The sequence below is a fragment of the Musca autumnalis genome, unplaced genomic scaffold (genome assembly GCF_047663935.1).
Source record: "Musca autumnalis isolate F117 unplaced genomic scaffold, ASM4766393v1 scaffold_4, whole genome shotgun sequence".
Taxonomy (NCBI): domain Eukaryota; kingdom Metazoa; phylum Arthropoda; class Insecta; order Diptera; family Muscidae; genus Musca; species Musca autumnalis.
The window spans coordinates 91,019,401-91,032,026 of record NW_027411977.1 but is presented as its reverse complement, the minus strand read 5'-3'; the positions used below and the strand labels follow the sequence as shown (position 1 = coordinate 91,032,026).

The window sequence follows — 12,626 nt, the reverse complement described above, 5'->3', positions numbered from 1 at the left end:
TACACATTTTACGATGGGCAAAGTATGGACCAAATCGGTTACTCCCTTCAAGAGTTATCGTGCGCACAAATTTTCCGAACATTATCGAACTTAAACTAAGTTTGGGCAAAATATTACGAAAGCCAAAATTTTAACCGAATCAGTTCAACTATTCGAGAGTTAGCGTGTGCACCAGCCAGCCAGACAGAAACACATTTCGTCCAAACATACTTGGGGTCTAAAACCATTTTTTCGATGTGGCACATTTTGCCCGTATGAAAGTGTATATAAATGCTGAGCGTATAAAAACAACGGAAAGCCATCACACTACACGTTGCTCTTGAATCAAATTTAAATGGAAGGTGCTTACACCTGGGAAGTTTTTGCGGATTCTGAAACTACAATGTTCATAGATAAGAAAAATCAAAGAACAAAAAAAAATCGCCGGAGCTCTTTTTAAATAAATCGCGATTCAAGTTGACATTTTTAGGGGTTGTTTAGATTTTTGCGATTTTGCTTGGAAACCGCAAGTCCTATCAAAATGGAAATAAAGAAAGTGTTGTAGCTATCAAAATTTTCTACAAGATTGACCTTAATGATATTTTCGTAGGTTTTACAACTTTTGTGATATAGAAGTTGAAATTGGGACAATTCATATTTAATTCAATTCTGTATCGTCTCCTTATAAAACAATGTCATGACTGCAATTTCCCAACTTAAACTTATATATCTAAAACCAGTAAGGAAAGGATCAAAGTCGGGCGGGGCCGACTATATGATACCCTACACCACTGTGAATATGTAAAATATAAATCGGAGCTATATACAGATCTTAACCGATTTTGATACAATTTGGCACATTTATTTCCAGACCGAATTCAGTCACACATTCCAAATATCATTGAAATCGGACTTATATAGCGTGTTTGGAGCAGCAAATACGCGAAATCAGCCGAAAATATATATGGGAGCTATATCCAAATTTGAACCGATTTCGAAATAATTTGGCACATTTATTTCTAGACCGAATTCAGTCACACATTCCAAATTTCATTGAAATCGGACATATATAGCGTGTGTGGTACATAAAATAAGTGAAATCGACCGAAAATATATATGGGAGCTATATCCAAATCTGAACCGATTTCTATATAATTTGGCACACTTATTTTTAGACCGAATTTAGTCAAACATTCCAAATTTCATTAAAATCGGACGTATATAGCGTGTTTGGTGCAGCAAATTCGTGAAATCGGGCGAACATATATATGGGAGCCATATCCAAATCTAAACCGATTTCGATATTATTCGGCACATTTATTTCGAAACGGAATTCAGTCACACATTCAAAATTTCGTCAAAATTGGACGTATATAGCGTGTTTGGTGCAGCAAATACGTCAAATCGGGCGAAAATATATATGGGAGCTATATCCAAATCTGAACCGATTTTCACCAAAAGCAATAGCGTTCTTCCTATGGCTAAAAAAGTTGTAGTCCCCAATTTTCAGCTGAATCGGACAAAAAATGCGACCTGTACGTTGCGAACAAAAATACATGGACAGACGGACAGACAGACAGACAGACAGACGGACGGACATGCATAAATCGACTCAGAAAGTGATTATATGTATATCCCCAAAAGGAACTATGGGTCTATTTCGTTTCCTTTTGTATGTTACATACAAATGCACAAAGACATAATACCCCTTACCACATAGTGGTGTAGGGTATAAAAATGGTACAACCTAGGAAAAATTACATAAGTCAGTCTTGTAGAGAATTTTCACAGCTATAAGATTTTCTCAGATACCATGCCGATAAAACTTGCCGTATTCAAGCAAAATTGCGAAACCCTAACAAAAAAACCTAAAAATGTAAACTGAGCTTCTTTATCTCAAAAATGGTACAGCCTGAGAAGAAATCATAAACGTCAATCCTGTAGAGAATTTTCAGGACTACAACATTTTCTTTAGCTCCATTTCGATTGGACTTGCGATTTGCAAGCAAAATCGTGAAAACCTAAAAAACACCTAAAAATGTGAATTTTGACCGCGATTTATTTAAAAATCCCTACAGCGATTTTTCTTGTTTTTGGATTTTTCTCATCTATGAACATTGCTGTTACAGAATTCACAAAAACGTCCCCTGTGTAAGCGGTTTTCATTAAAAGTTAGTTAAGGCGCACCCTTCATGACATTGTTTTATAAGGGGGCGATACAGTCAATGACACTGACCCAGTTTGAACTTCAATATCTCAAAAATGGTAAAACCTACGAAAATACCGTAAAGGTCAATCTTGTAGAGAATTTTCATCGCTACAACATTTTCTTCAGTTTTATTTTGATAGGACTTGCGGTTTCTAAGCAAAATCGTGAAAACCTAAACAACCCCTAAAAATGTCAAGTTGAATCGCGATTTATTTAAAAAGCGCTCCGGCGATTTTTTTTTTTGTTTTTTAATTTTTCTCATCTATGAGCATTGTAGTTTCAGAACGGCAACACTGCCAACAAAACACATGATTCCATTTGAGAATGCAAATGATAAGACAGTCGGGCGTCTAAAACAAAACATAATGGAAATAACACAAACAAAAAGGTGATCAATTAAATTAGTAAAGTGAAATAAACTGCTATATACCGATGCATATACACAAGTAATCTTGTGTAGTGGGGTGGAACGTGTTAACTTTGTTTAGCTTAAATTGCTTTTAAATACAAAAAATTAATGTGAAATTGGTTTTTAAATATTCTATGGAGATCCATAAAGAAATTCATGGATTAAACAAAATAATTATTTGGAAATTATACTACAAAGAGACAACTTTTTTCATTACATGCTATTATTGTAAAACATATTGCCTATTGATTTTTCAATTTGCCTATAGACACAATCATTTATGTATTTACAAATTATTTTCCTTTTCTCCACCCCGCGCATTTGATGGTTGGTTGATTGGTTGGTGCTTGGACACTTATGGAGAAAAATCCATTAAATAGTACCACACAAAGTATTTTATGTGATATTGGCGTATTTGTTTGAATCCGAATCGCATTCAGAAGCAATTTAGATAATATCGGCTGTAGTCAAAGTGGCGTTTTGTTTGATGTTGAATTACTTTTTTAAATCTGATAGATAGAGGGTGGGGTGTACTATTTATAGCACAACCCTTCTATCAATAAATTGATTTGAGATGTTTTGTGGGATACTATGATTTTTATTGAAAACGAACACTAATAATTTTATGTCCGAATCAAGTCAACAGGGAGAAAATAAAATTAGGGTGAAACTTAAAACTTCATAACGAATAGTTTTTTAAACCCTTAGCATTTATGCTAACGAGGGTATATACACTTTCATACGGGCAAAATGTGCCTCATCGAAATAATGGTTTTAGACCCCAAGTATGTTTGGACGAAATCCGTTTCAGACAATTTGGAGTTGATTGAGCCATGTCCGTCCGTCCGTCTGTCAGTCTGTCTGTCTGGCTGGCTGGAGTGCACTCTCGAACGGATCTCCCGATATGGTTCATAATTTGGCCTTCGTAAAATGTTTTGTCCACACTTAGTTTAAGTTTGGAGATAAGCCATATCGGTCCACTCTTTCAGATACCTCCCCCACAAATGTTCTGAAAAATTGTGCGCACAAGGGCGTGACCGATTTGGGCGTGACCGATTTGGTCCATACTTTACACATTCAAACATATCTACCAAACAAAGATCAGGTTCGAATATGGACTTTATTTGTCCACTCCTTCGGGTACCTATCACACAAATTTACTTTAAGACCTGCTTTCGAATCGCTTTGATTTTTGTAGAAGCAACTTGCATTCGCTGCCTTAATTACGACGGTAATTGTTTTTTTTAGGGACAAGTCCATACTTCTTGAGAAAACAGACCGAAATGTATAAAAACGCCTATGGCACTATATTTAGTGGCTGAAGAGAACGATAACACTCGAACTTTTCAACCGATTTGGTCCAAAATTTGGCCTTCGTCATATTTTGTCCAAACTTCAGTTTCAGTCCAAAGATGGGCAATACCGGTCCACAGCTTCTGGTACTTCCCCCAATATTTAAAAAATGTCGCTAAAATGGTATGCACTATGTCTCTTTAACGATCAACCAATTTGGTCCAAACTTTGGGTCTCCTAAAAATTTGTCCAAATTTAGTTAAACTTCTAAGATGGCCCATATCAGTCCTCTCCTTAGGATACCTCCCCCACAAAAGTTCAACATTTGTGTCCAAGTGCAGTTTAGGGTCTGTTCGAAAATCCTTTGGAAATGCATACCGATGCTGTTCGATATGGTCCTGTTTACAGCGATATTATGTTTTCCGTGGACAAGTCCTTGCTTCCTGGCATACTGGCCCAAAAGTTATACGATGACCCACTGAAATTACTAGTGGCCGCGATATCTATCGAAAAGATATGTCTCCCAAAATAAGATCCACTTCCATAATAGACTATGTCGGTCCATTCCTTTAAGTACCTCCTCCGCAACACTTTTGAACTTTAATCCTAATCTACTTTTATGTCGGCAAGTTCAAATGTCCAAAAAAGTTTCAATCCACATGGGCTGCGGGTATATCTCTGTCGACTGATACTTTTTTATTTGTTACTACCCAAGCATGTGAGACAGTAATTGGCGCTGCACAGCAACAGCAGCATTTTTAAACGTATCGAGCAGCAGGTTGTCATTACGTTCCCAATTACGACGGTACAATTTCTTTTTGAGGGACAATCCCATACAGAATAACAGATATAATCAACTTTAGAGTCATCTACCGGATATGTGTAACTAAAATCCTACACAGCACGCCTTAAATTACTCTTATCAAATCTATAAAATGACGTACTACTGCCTCTTCAGTCAATCAATTTATTTTAGCCCCAATCTGTCTACTGATTTGTTTTCTCGAGTGTAAAATGATGAGTTTGGTTGTTGTGTACAACAACAAAGTTCTAAAGATTGACTTTATCACTGGCATAAATGAAGCTTGTCAGAAACTAAAAAAAAAAATGAAAAATAAAATAGAAGAACATCAACAACAATCTGAAATCTCAAAAAATAATAACAATTGTAATCTTTTACAGTTTTTTACATCAAAACAAAACTAAAAAAATAATTCACAGTTTTTAATTTGCCGCTTGTACTTTTTTCCTTGTTATTCGTGTTACACATTCTGCGTTATCGATAAACTACTCACAAACATATCAGTTTCGTCCAACAACAACAGCAACAAATTGAACATATTTACAATTAATTAAAAAAGTAATATTTTTGTGTTTTTTTACAACAACAACGGCTAGTTGTTGTCTAGTGTTTGTTCTTTGAACAAATGTGTCTTTGTGTTTTATCATTACGTAGAGCTTCTGGCGTCTGACTACTGCCCTGCAGCTGCTTTCGTAGAATTATTTTTATTTTCGTTTATTTACACAATTATAAATGAAAGACTACCACATTAATATTGGGAATAAACTACCAAAAAGCAGAATTTAATTGTTATGACAATTGGCTAGTGGCCAATAAAATTATCGACAATTATTCAGCTCACCTTTTCACACTATAGGGGGCAATATAAAATAAAAAGATCGTCGTGATTAAAATGTGTAGATTTAAGCAATAATGTACAGTGATGGTAGAGGTAGGGGTGGAAGACACCTTGCAACAGCGCTGATCGGCTTTAACATGGCAAAACCCTGGATTTATTTGGATTTCTCTCTCATCTCAAGTGGACACTGGGTTCCCGTCGTGTCAACTGGGAAACTGCTTTTAATAATACCCCAAAAGAAATTGAAAATTTACCCCAATTTTTGTTTTTTTTTTTTTTTCAATTTGAAAAATGGCCCCAAAACAAAGAGATCCCAAACTATGAAATTTTCATTGGCACCAAAATGCATTTTTGAATTTTGGGCAAAAATATGTTTGGATTTCGGAGACATAACCCTCATAATAATTGGAACATAATACCCAAAACATTTCGAAGAAAATTTTGCATGCGTTGCCGGTGTTGACATCTGTGCAAGTGTTGAAGTCTCAAATCCCGACTGAAGAACCGGTCGTCTATTTTATCTAAAACGCAAAATTGAATATTTGATCCGAAAACTTGTAGGAGGGGGCACTAAAAAACTTTCTGGCCTAGGCAACACGCCGTGTCGCCATTTGACATATTTTTGGAGTCATTTGAAATATTTTTGGAAATTTTGACAATTTTTAGCCAAAGCATACTCAGGACACTTTGACATACGACCGACCATGTGTTGGGTTGTTCAGAGTGGCTTCATTGAGACACCTCCAAAACATGGCTTTTGAACGCTTTTACAGCATCTACTGGCGACGAAAATCGTTGACCACTCCTTTTTTCTTGATGTTCTGGAATCAGATCAAGTCATTGGATCCCCGGTCAGGGCTATACAGTGCATGACCCATCAATTCCACGTTTTGACCGTTCAAACTGGCGCTGGTGTGAATCGATGTGTGAGAGCTCGCATTGACATGATGCAGAACGATTCGTTTTCTCTTGTTCGTTTTTCGAATTTCTTAGTCGCCACATGGTCAGATTTGCCGCAGAAAGAGGCGACCATTTGTTTCGAAGGTGTTTTTCCCTGAACAGCTTTCTTTGGATTTGGCTCGCTTTCGAAGACCTAAACAGTCGAATAACATGGCGATGCTGCGTTATCCGTTCACGCACAGCTTATTTTTTTGTGGCACAACGGTCGATTTGGGTGTCCCTCACCATCATCGCTTTTTCGCGAGTGTCGGCCACGATTGAATTCATTAAACCAGTTTTTCATAGTGATATAGGATGTCCCTTTATCGACATACAAAGATTTAATTTGATGGATGCACTCCGTTTTTTGGCAAAGTGATTTTTTTAAGGCACTGTAAACAACCCAACACATGTTGTATGTCAAACTTTTCTGAGTACGCTTCGGCTAAAAACTGTCAAACTTTTCAAAAAAAAAAAAACGCCTGGCGAAACTGATTGGTGCCTAGGCCAGAACGTTTTTTAGTGCCCCTCGTACAAAAAACTGTGGCGCAAATGAGCGGGCTTCGACATAGCTTAAAATTTTCACCTCTGGGGTATATAAAAATGCTACGCGATCCAATATTTATATATATTTATGTTTTTCCTACACTTTAAAGTTTAGCCGGTCTTCAGTCGGGGCTTAAGATTTCCGTCCTGGGTATGTCCAGAAACTGGCTACGCCATCCAGAGTTTTCCTAAATTCATGTTTTTCCTACACTATTAAGCTTTCCCAAAGAGACCCAAGGTTTTGTGGTTGTTTCCTTATAGTACTTGTTTCATTTTCTATTAGCGGTGTTATATCCTTGGGGCCCTATTTCTGTACGCCGATACTATGTACAAAATACATCGTACTATGAAAAACAAACAAAGATCAAAAACAATCCCAATAAAGTTGACAAGCCCAGCACACATTTTAAGGACCATGATCTGCGAATCTGCACCTGGAATGCCCACACTCCTTATAGATAAGTTGCCACACAGAAAATATGATGGATTGGGAAAGGCATCACAACAATACCGTACAGTTTTATATCTGCCATGACATAAAGCATGAATTTGGTTGCGGATTTGTAGTTGATCGGAGGTTAAAACATCTGGTCTTTAGCTTCACCCCAGTGAATGAACGACTTGAAACAATACGGATAAAAGCGAAATTCTTGAACATCAGCTTTATATGCGCTCATGTTCCAACAGCAGACAAGGACGAACAGACCAAAGACACATACATTATGATTGGTGTCCTGCCCATAACATTAAAATTATTCTAGGCGATTTTAACGTCCAAATTCGGAAAGTTGAATATACATACATACTTGTCCCAGCAGTCGGGAAATTTAGTCTCCACAGTGGAACATCTGGCAATGGAATGAGGCTGATAGACTCTGCAGCCGTACCAGATTTAAAGGTAGTATTAGACGTGGGTGCCACCGTGGTGCAATGGTATGCACACCGGCCTTGCACACATAATGTCGTGGGTTTGATTCCCCGGCCAGGCAACATCAAAACACTTTTCAACGGTGGCAAAATATCCCTCAGTAATGTTGGCGACATTTCCTGAGTATTTCAGCCATGAAAAACGTCTCTACAAAAGTGGTGTCTTAGACACGCCGTTCGGACTCGGCGATAAACTGTAGGTCCCATATCATTGAGCTAATATGAATCGGGGTGCACTCATTGATATGAGAGAAGTCTCCCTTGTCCCTTATGGGATGTTTGTGGAAAAAATATTAGACGTGACATAACCTTAACGCCATAAGGCCATATCAATCAGCTGATTGAATCTAACCTATGGAAATCAATGTATTCAATTAGTAGTGACATAACATAATGCCATGGCCATAACCATAAGAAAGCAATTGGGGTTTGGTTTTCTATGGTTATGGCGTTATGGCTATGTCACGTCTAATTCTACCTTAAGCCTCTCGGCATTCATATATCCCCTGGATGTCAACAGATGAACAAAAAATTAATAAAATAGAGAAATAAAATTGATCACGTTGTGATAAATGGAAGACATTCATCGAGCGTGTTGGATGTACGAACGTTCCGATGAGCAAACAAAGACTCAGACCATCAACACCTTATTACAGCAAAGTTAAGTAAGCGATTAAACGTAGCAAATGAAGTACGAACAGACACAACGCGGAAGTTGGACTTCGGTAAGCTGCAATCACAACAGATAGCCACAGCATATTCCCCTCAACAGGCCCAATTGCTTAATCAAAGCACTTCTCATTCCGAAAACCGTGACAAACAGGCAGGTAACGTTACCGCCCGATATCAGGCATTTTGACGTTTTTAGTCACATTTTTAGACCGAATTAGCTATAATTTGACATTTAGGGTTCCTAGTGATAAAAAACGTATATTCAAAAAACTAACGGTATTCGGTATTTTGAGGATTTTAGCTTCAATTGTTAACCTAACTAGCTGTAGTTTGACATTTTATGTTCTCAGTGGTCATGAAGCTCCTTCACTAAAAATCGTCCTCATAGATTCATGTTTTGGTGTAGCCCCCATATAACGGTACCTCCCGATTTTCGGTTTTTTGAGGATTTTAGCTACATTAAAGGCTTCCTGCAGTTACAATACTTTTCCATCAAAAATTGTCAAGATAGGTCTACACTTTGAAAAAGCCCCCATATAACGGGACCTCCCGATTTTGGGTATTTTGACGATTTTAGCTGCAACTGTTAACCGAACTAGCTGTAATTTGACATTTTATGTTCTTAGGCGTCACAACACTTCTTCACCAAAAATTGTCTACATAGGTCCAATGTTTTGGTATAGCCTCCATATAACGGTACCCCCCGCTTTTTGGTACTTTCAGGGTTTTAGAAAAATTTTTTGACTAAACAACCCCAAATTTGACATTGGAGGTTCTTGGGAGTCACGATACTTCTTCACCAAAAATGGTCAACATAGTTTTATGTTTTAGTATAGCCTCCATATAACGGTACAACCCGATTTTCGGGTATTTTATGTTTTTAGCTACAGTTTTTTGCCGAACTACCTGAAATTTTACATTTGAGGTTCTGGGGGGTTGACTGCCATATATTTTTTCGTCCGATTTCACGTATTTGCTGCACCAAACGCTGACTAAATTCGGACTAGAAATAAATGTGGCAAATTATATCGAAATCGTTCCAGATTTGGATATAGCTCCCATATATTTTACATATTCACAGTGATGTAGGGTATCATATAGACGGCCCCGATTTAGGTTTTATCTACATTTTCGAGCAAGATTGGATGTCCTTTGGCATTTATGGTAAAAACGTTTCTATCAATGATTGTGGGCTTTGGCCCACGTTGTGATATAGCCCCCATATAACGATACCGTCCGTTTTATCTGAGTTCCCAGTATGCAAAAAAAATCTCCACATAAAAAAAATCTCCACATCATAGGTAGTGAGGTAGCTTTAAACATTTTGTTTACAGATTCATCTCGGTAGATGATCCCAATCGAAGACAATTGCGAGCAGAACAGCAGTATATTTTAGGCACGCCATAATATGTACTATAGCAAAATGGAAAGTAGAATAACTTTGGCCCAACTGGCAGCAAAATGTAAGTCCACAGTCCAAAAAAAGATTTCAAGTAGACAATAAACATGGTATTTAGCGGCACCAAACTACTCTGAACGCAATGCTGAACTTAAGGCCTCTGGGCCTCAGCATTAAGTGTCAGGCAACTCGTAGTGCCCTAAGGTTGCGTGAATCATGTATCACTGTGAACCAACGTGGTAAACTAAGCGACTATGTATCACCAGTCCTGAGATTTTACATATAGATGTCGTTATCCCTAATAGAGACGACTGGAACCGCGTAACCCCCCTCTGGACGGTCTGGCTTTTTATACAGATGGTTCAAAGATGGAGGAATGTACCGGGGCTGGCGTCTACTGTGAAAGGCTATCTCTTGAGTACACCTACAGGCTACACAGCAACTGATGTCGTCCTTAAGTGTAGAACAGCCTTGGGAACGCTAACTAACAGCTATCGACTATGCTGGATACTAGGACACTGCAACTATATGGGTAATGAAAAAGCAAACCAATTAGCTAGACGAGGATCGCAATCTACAGTTCTAGCAATCGCTGACTCCATCAAAGCACCCATTTGTCACTTTTTCCAAAGTATCGAAACGTTATCTGACGAAAGAGCCAGTGAATTATGGCATAATAAACCTAGGTGCATTGTGTCAAGATCCATATGGCCGTCTCTGTCAGTCAAAAGAACGAATTCTCTGTTGAACCTGAGTAAAGCTGAAGTTAGAGTAATGACGGGAGTTATCACTGGACACTGCTATATCAGGGCCTTTGTCATCAAATGGGATGATGACGTTACTGACTATTGCAGACTCTGTGAGGATGAGGAGGAGACGGAGCCGATCTAGCACCTCCTGTGTCCAGCTCTGGCTCGTAGGCGGCATAGATTAGTGGGTGTTCACTTTCCACCATGTCTAACCTTCTACTCAACTGAAATGGCTGGGAACAACGCAACCTGAACACGTGAACCGTATTTCTAATTTTCTTCAAACCATCACCACCCAAACTTTTTCTACCTTAAAACTCATGATAGAACAATAAAAGGTAACAGCAATACACAGCTGACTGAACTGGGTTGTAACGTTAGTGTCAAATTTCATACGACATTTTATATATTTTTACCTATTTCGACGTACATTAGGTATATATAATTTTTGAGGAAAAATATATCATTCCCAAAAAAAAAACTATTTCCCAGAAAGATTCCTTCATATCAATGATATGTAACCTTCTCCAAGTCCGAACGACGAGCCGCACAATAAAGCACCTCTTATAGAGACGGTACAACGTTTGTTAATATGTGAGGTATTTAGCTAAATTTGAAAAAAAAAATAAAGCCCTAATAAACATGTGCTTCTTTGATTTCAAAAACAAAAGACTGAACCAGCTTCTCCTTTTCAATGAATTTCCAGCGACCTCAACATTTTTGCAAGAATTCTACTTTCTGTAACGAATTTTCATTCATGTTTTCCAAAATATTCAATCAAATGTGAAAAAATATTAGTTGTATAAATTCCAATAATTTATAGACATTTCCTTGTTTTGTTTACATGTACCGGTGACAGTAACGTTACAAACAAACTGAGTGTCAAGGTTGCCGGCGTCTTAGCGTTCTGAGCCACCATCAACTTTTCGAACCATTAGTAGATAATAATTGATTATCAAAAATCTTCTGATAAACAGAGCAATTACTAATGACGCAGGAATAAAACTTACCATAGTATTTGTGAACATTGAAAAATGGGATTACCAAGCAGGACTATAGGAATAGTTTGGAGTTTCAATTAACTGACATAATTTCGCAAATGCATTAATCTAATGAAGTGCGATATACATACTAGTTCCCAAGCTGTGCCTTCATCTGCCACAAAAACAACATTCAATACGCCTGAAGATCGGCTTAACCACCCGTGAAACGTAGTGTAATGGTTGAATGCGTGGGACTTCGGTAGACTCCTAATTTTTCAATATATATAATAGGTCTAATAAGCTCAACTCGAAAGAGAATAAATTAAATATCACTATATATGACCTTCGCCTTAATAAGGCAAAAATAAAAAACAAATTCCTTTGTGGCTGTTGTTGAGTTATATTTGTTGTAGTATTTACTTTACCTTATATTTGTTCTACCATGCTTAAAATTATTTTTCTTTTTTGAAAATTCTTACTCAATTACTTTATACACATTCTCATTAAAACCTTTTTTTTAATTTTTTGTCTCTCTTTTCCCTATCTTTTCTTTTCTTTGCAGTACTTTCCTTATATTTTCCCTGGATGATCAGAATGGACCGGAAGGTCTCCGAGTTGCGCAGTCACAATTTAGTGACTTCACATCCCGAAACCTAACCTAGCGGCACCAGATCAATTTAAAACTACCTTCCTATCGTTGTGTCCGTTAAAAGACCAACGGACTTCAGCTTCATTTCAGTATTTCAATAGGCTATTTTTAATCCATTTATGAATTTGTCGATTTCAGTAATGGTCAATTCCGATTTTTCTTTGAGTGTAACATTTCAAAATCCCAAATGTGGATACTTAGCGTACGAACAGTGGGAAACATACATACAAAA

The 12,626-nt window shown here is 37.5% G+C and overlaps 1 protein-coding gene across 22 annotated transcripts in view; it reads right to left on the bottom strand.

Annotated features, from left to right (window-relative positions):
- Positions 1-12,626, bottom strand: part of Sarm (sterile alpha and armadillo motif) — a 374,264-nt gene that overhangs the window by 137,251 nt on the left and 224,387 nt on the right. The window lies entirely within an intron of this gene.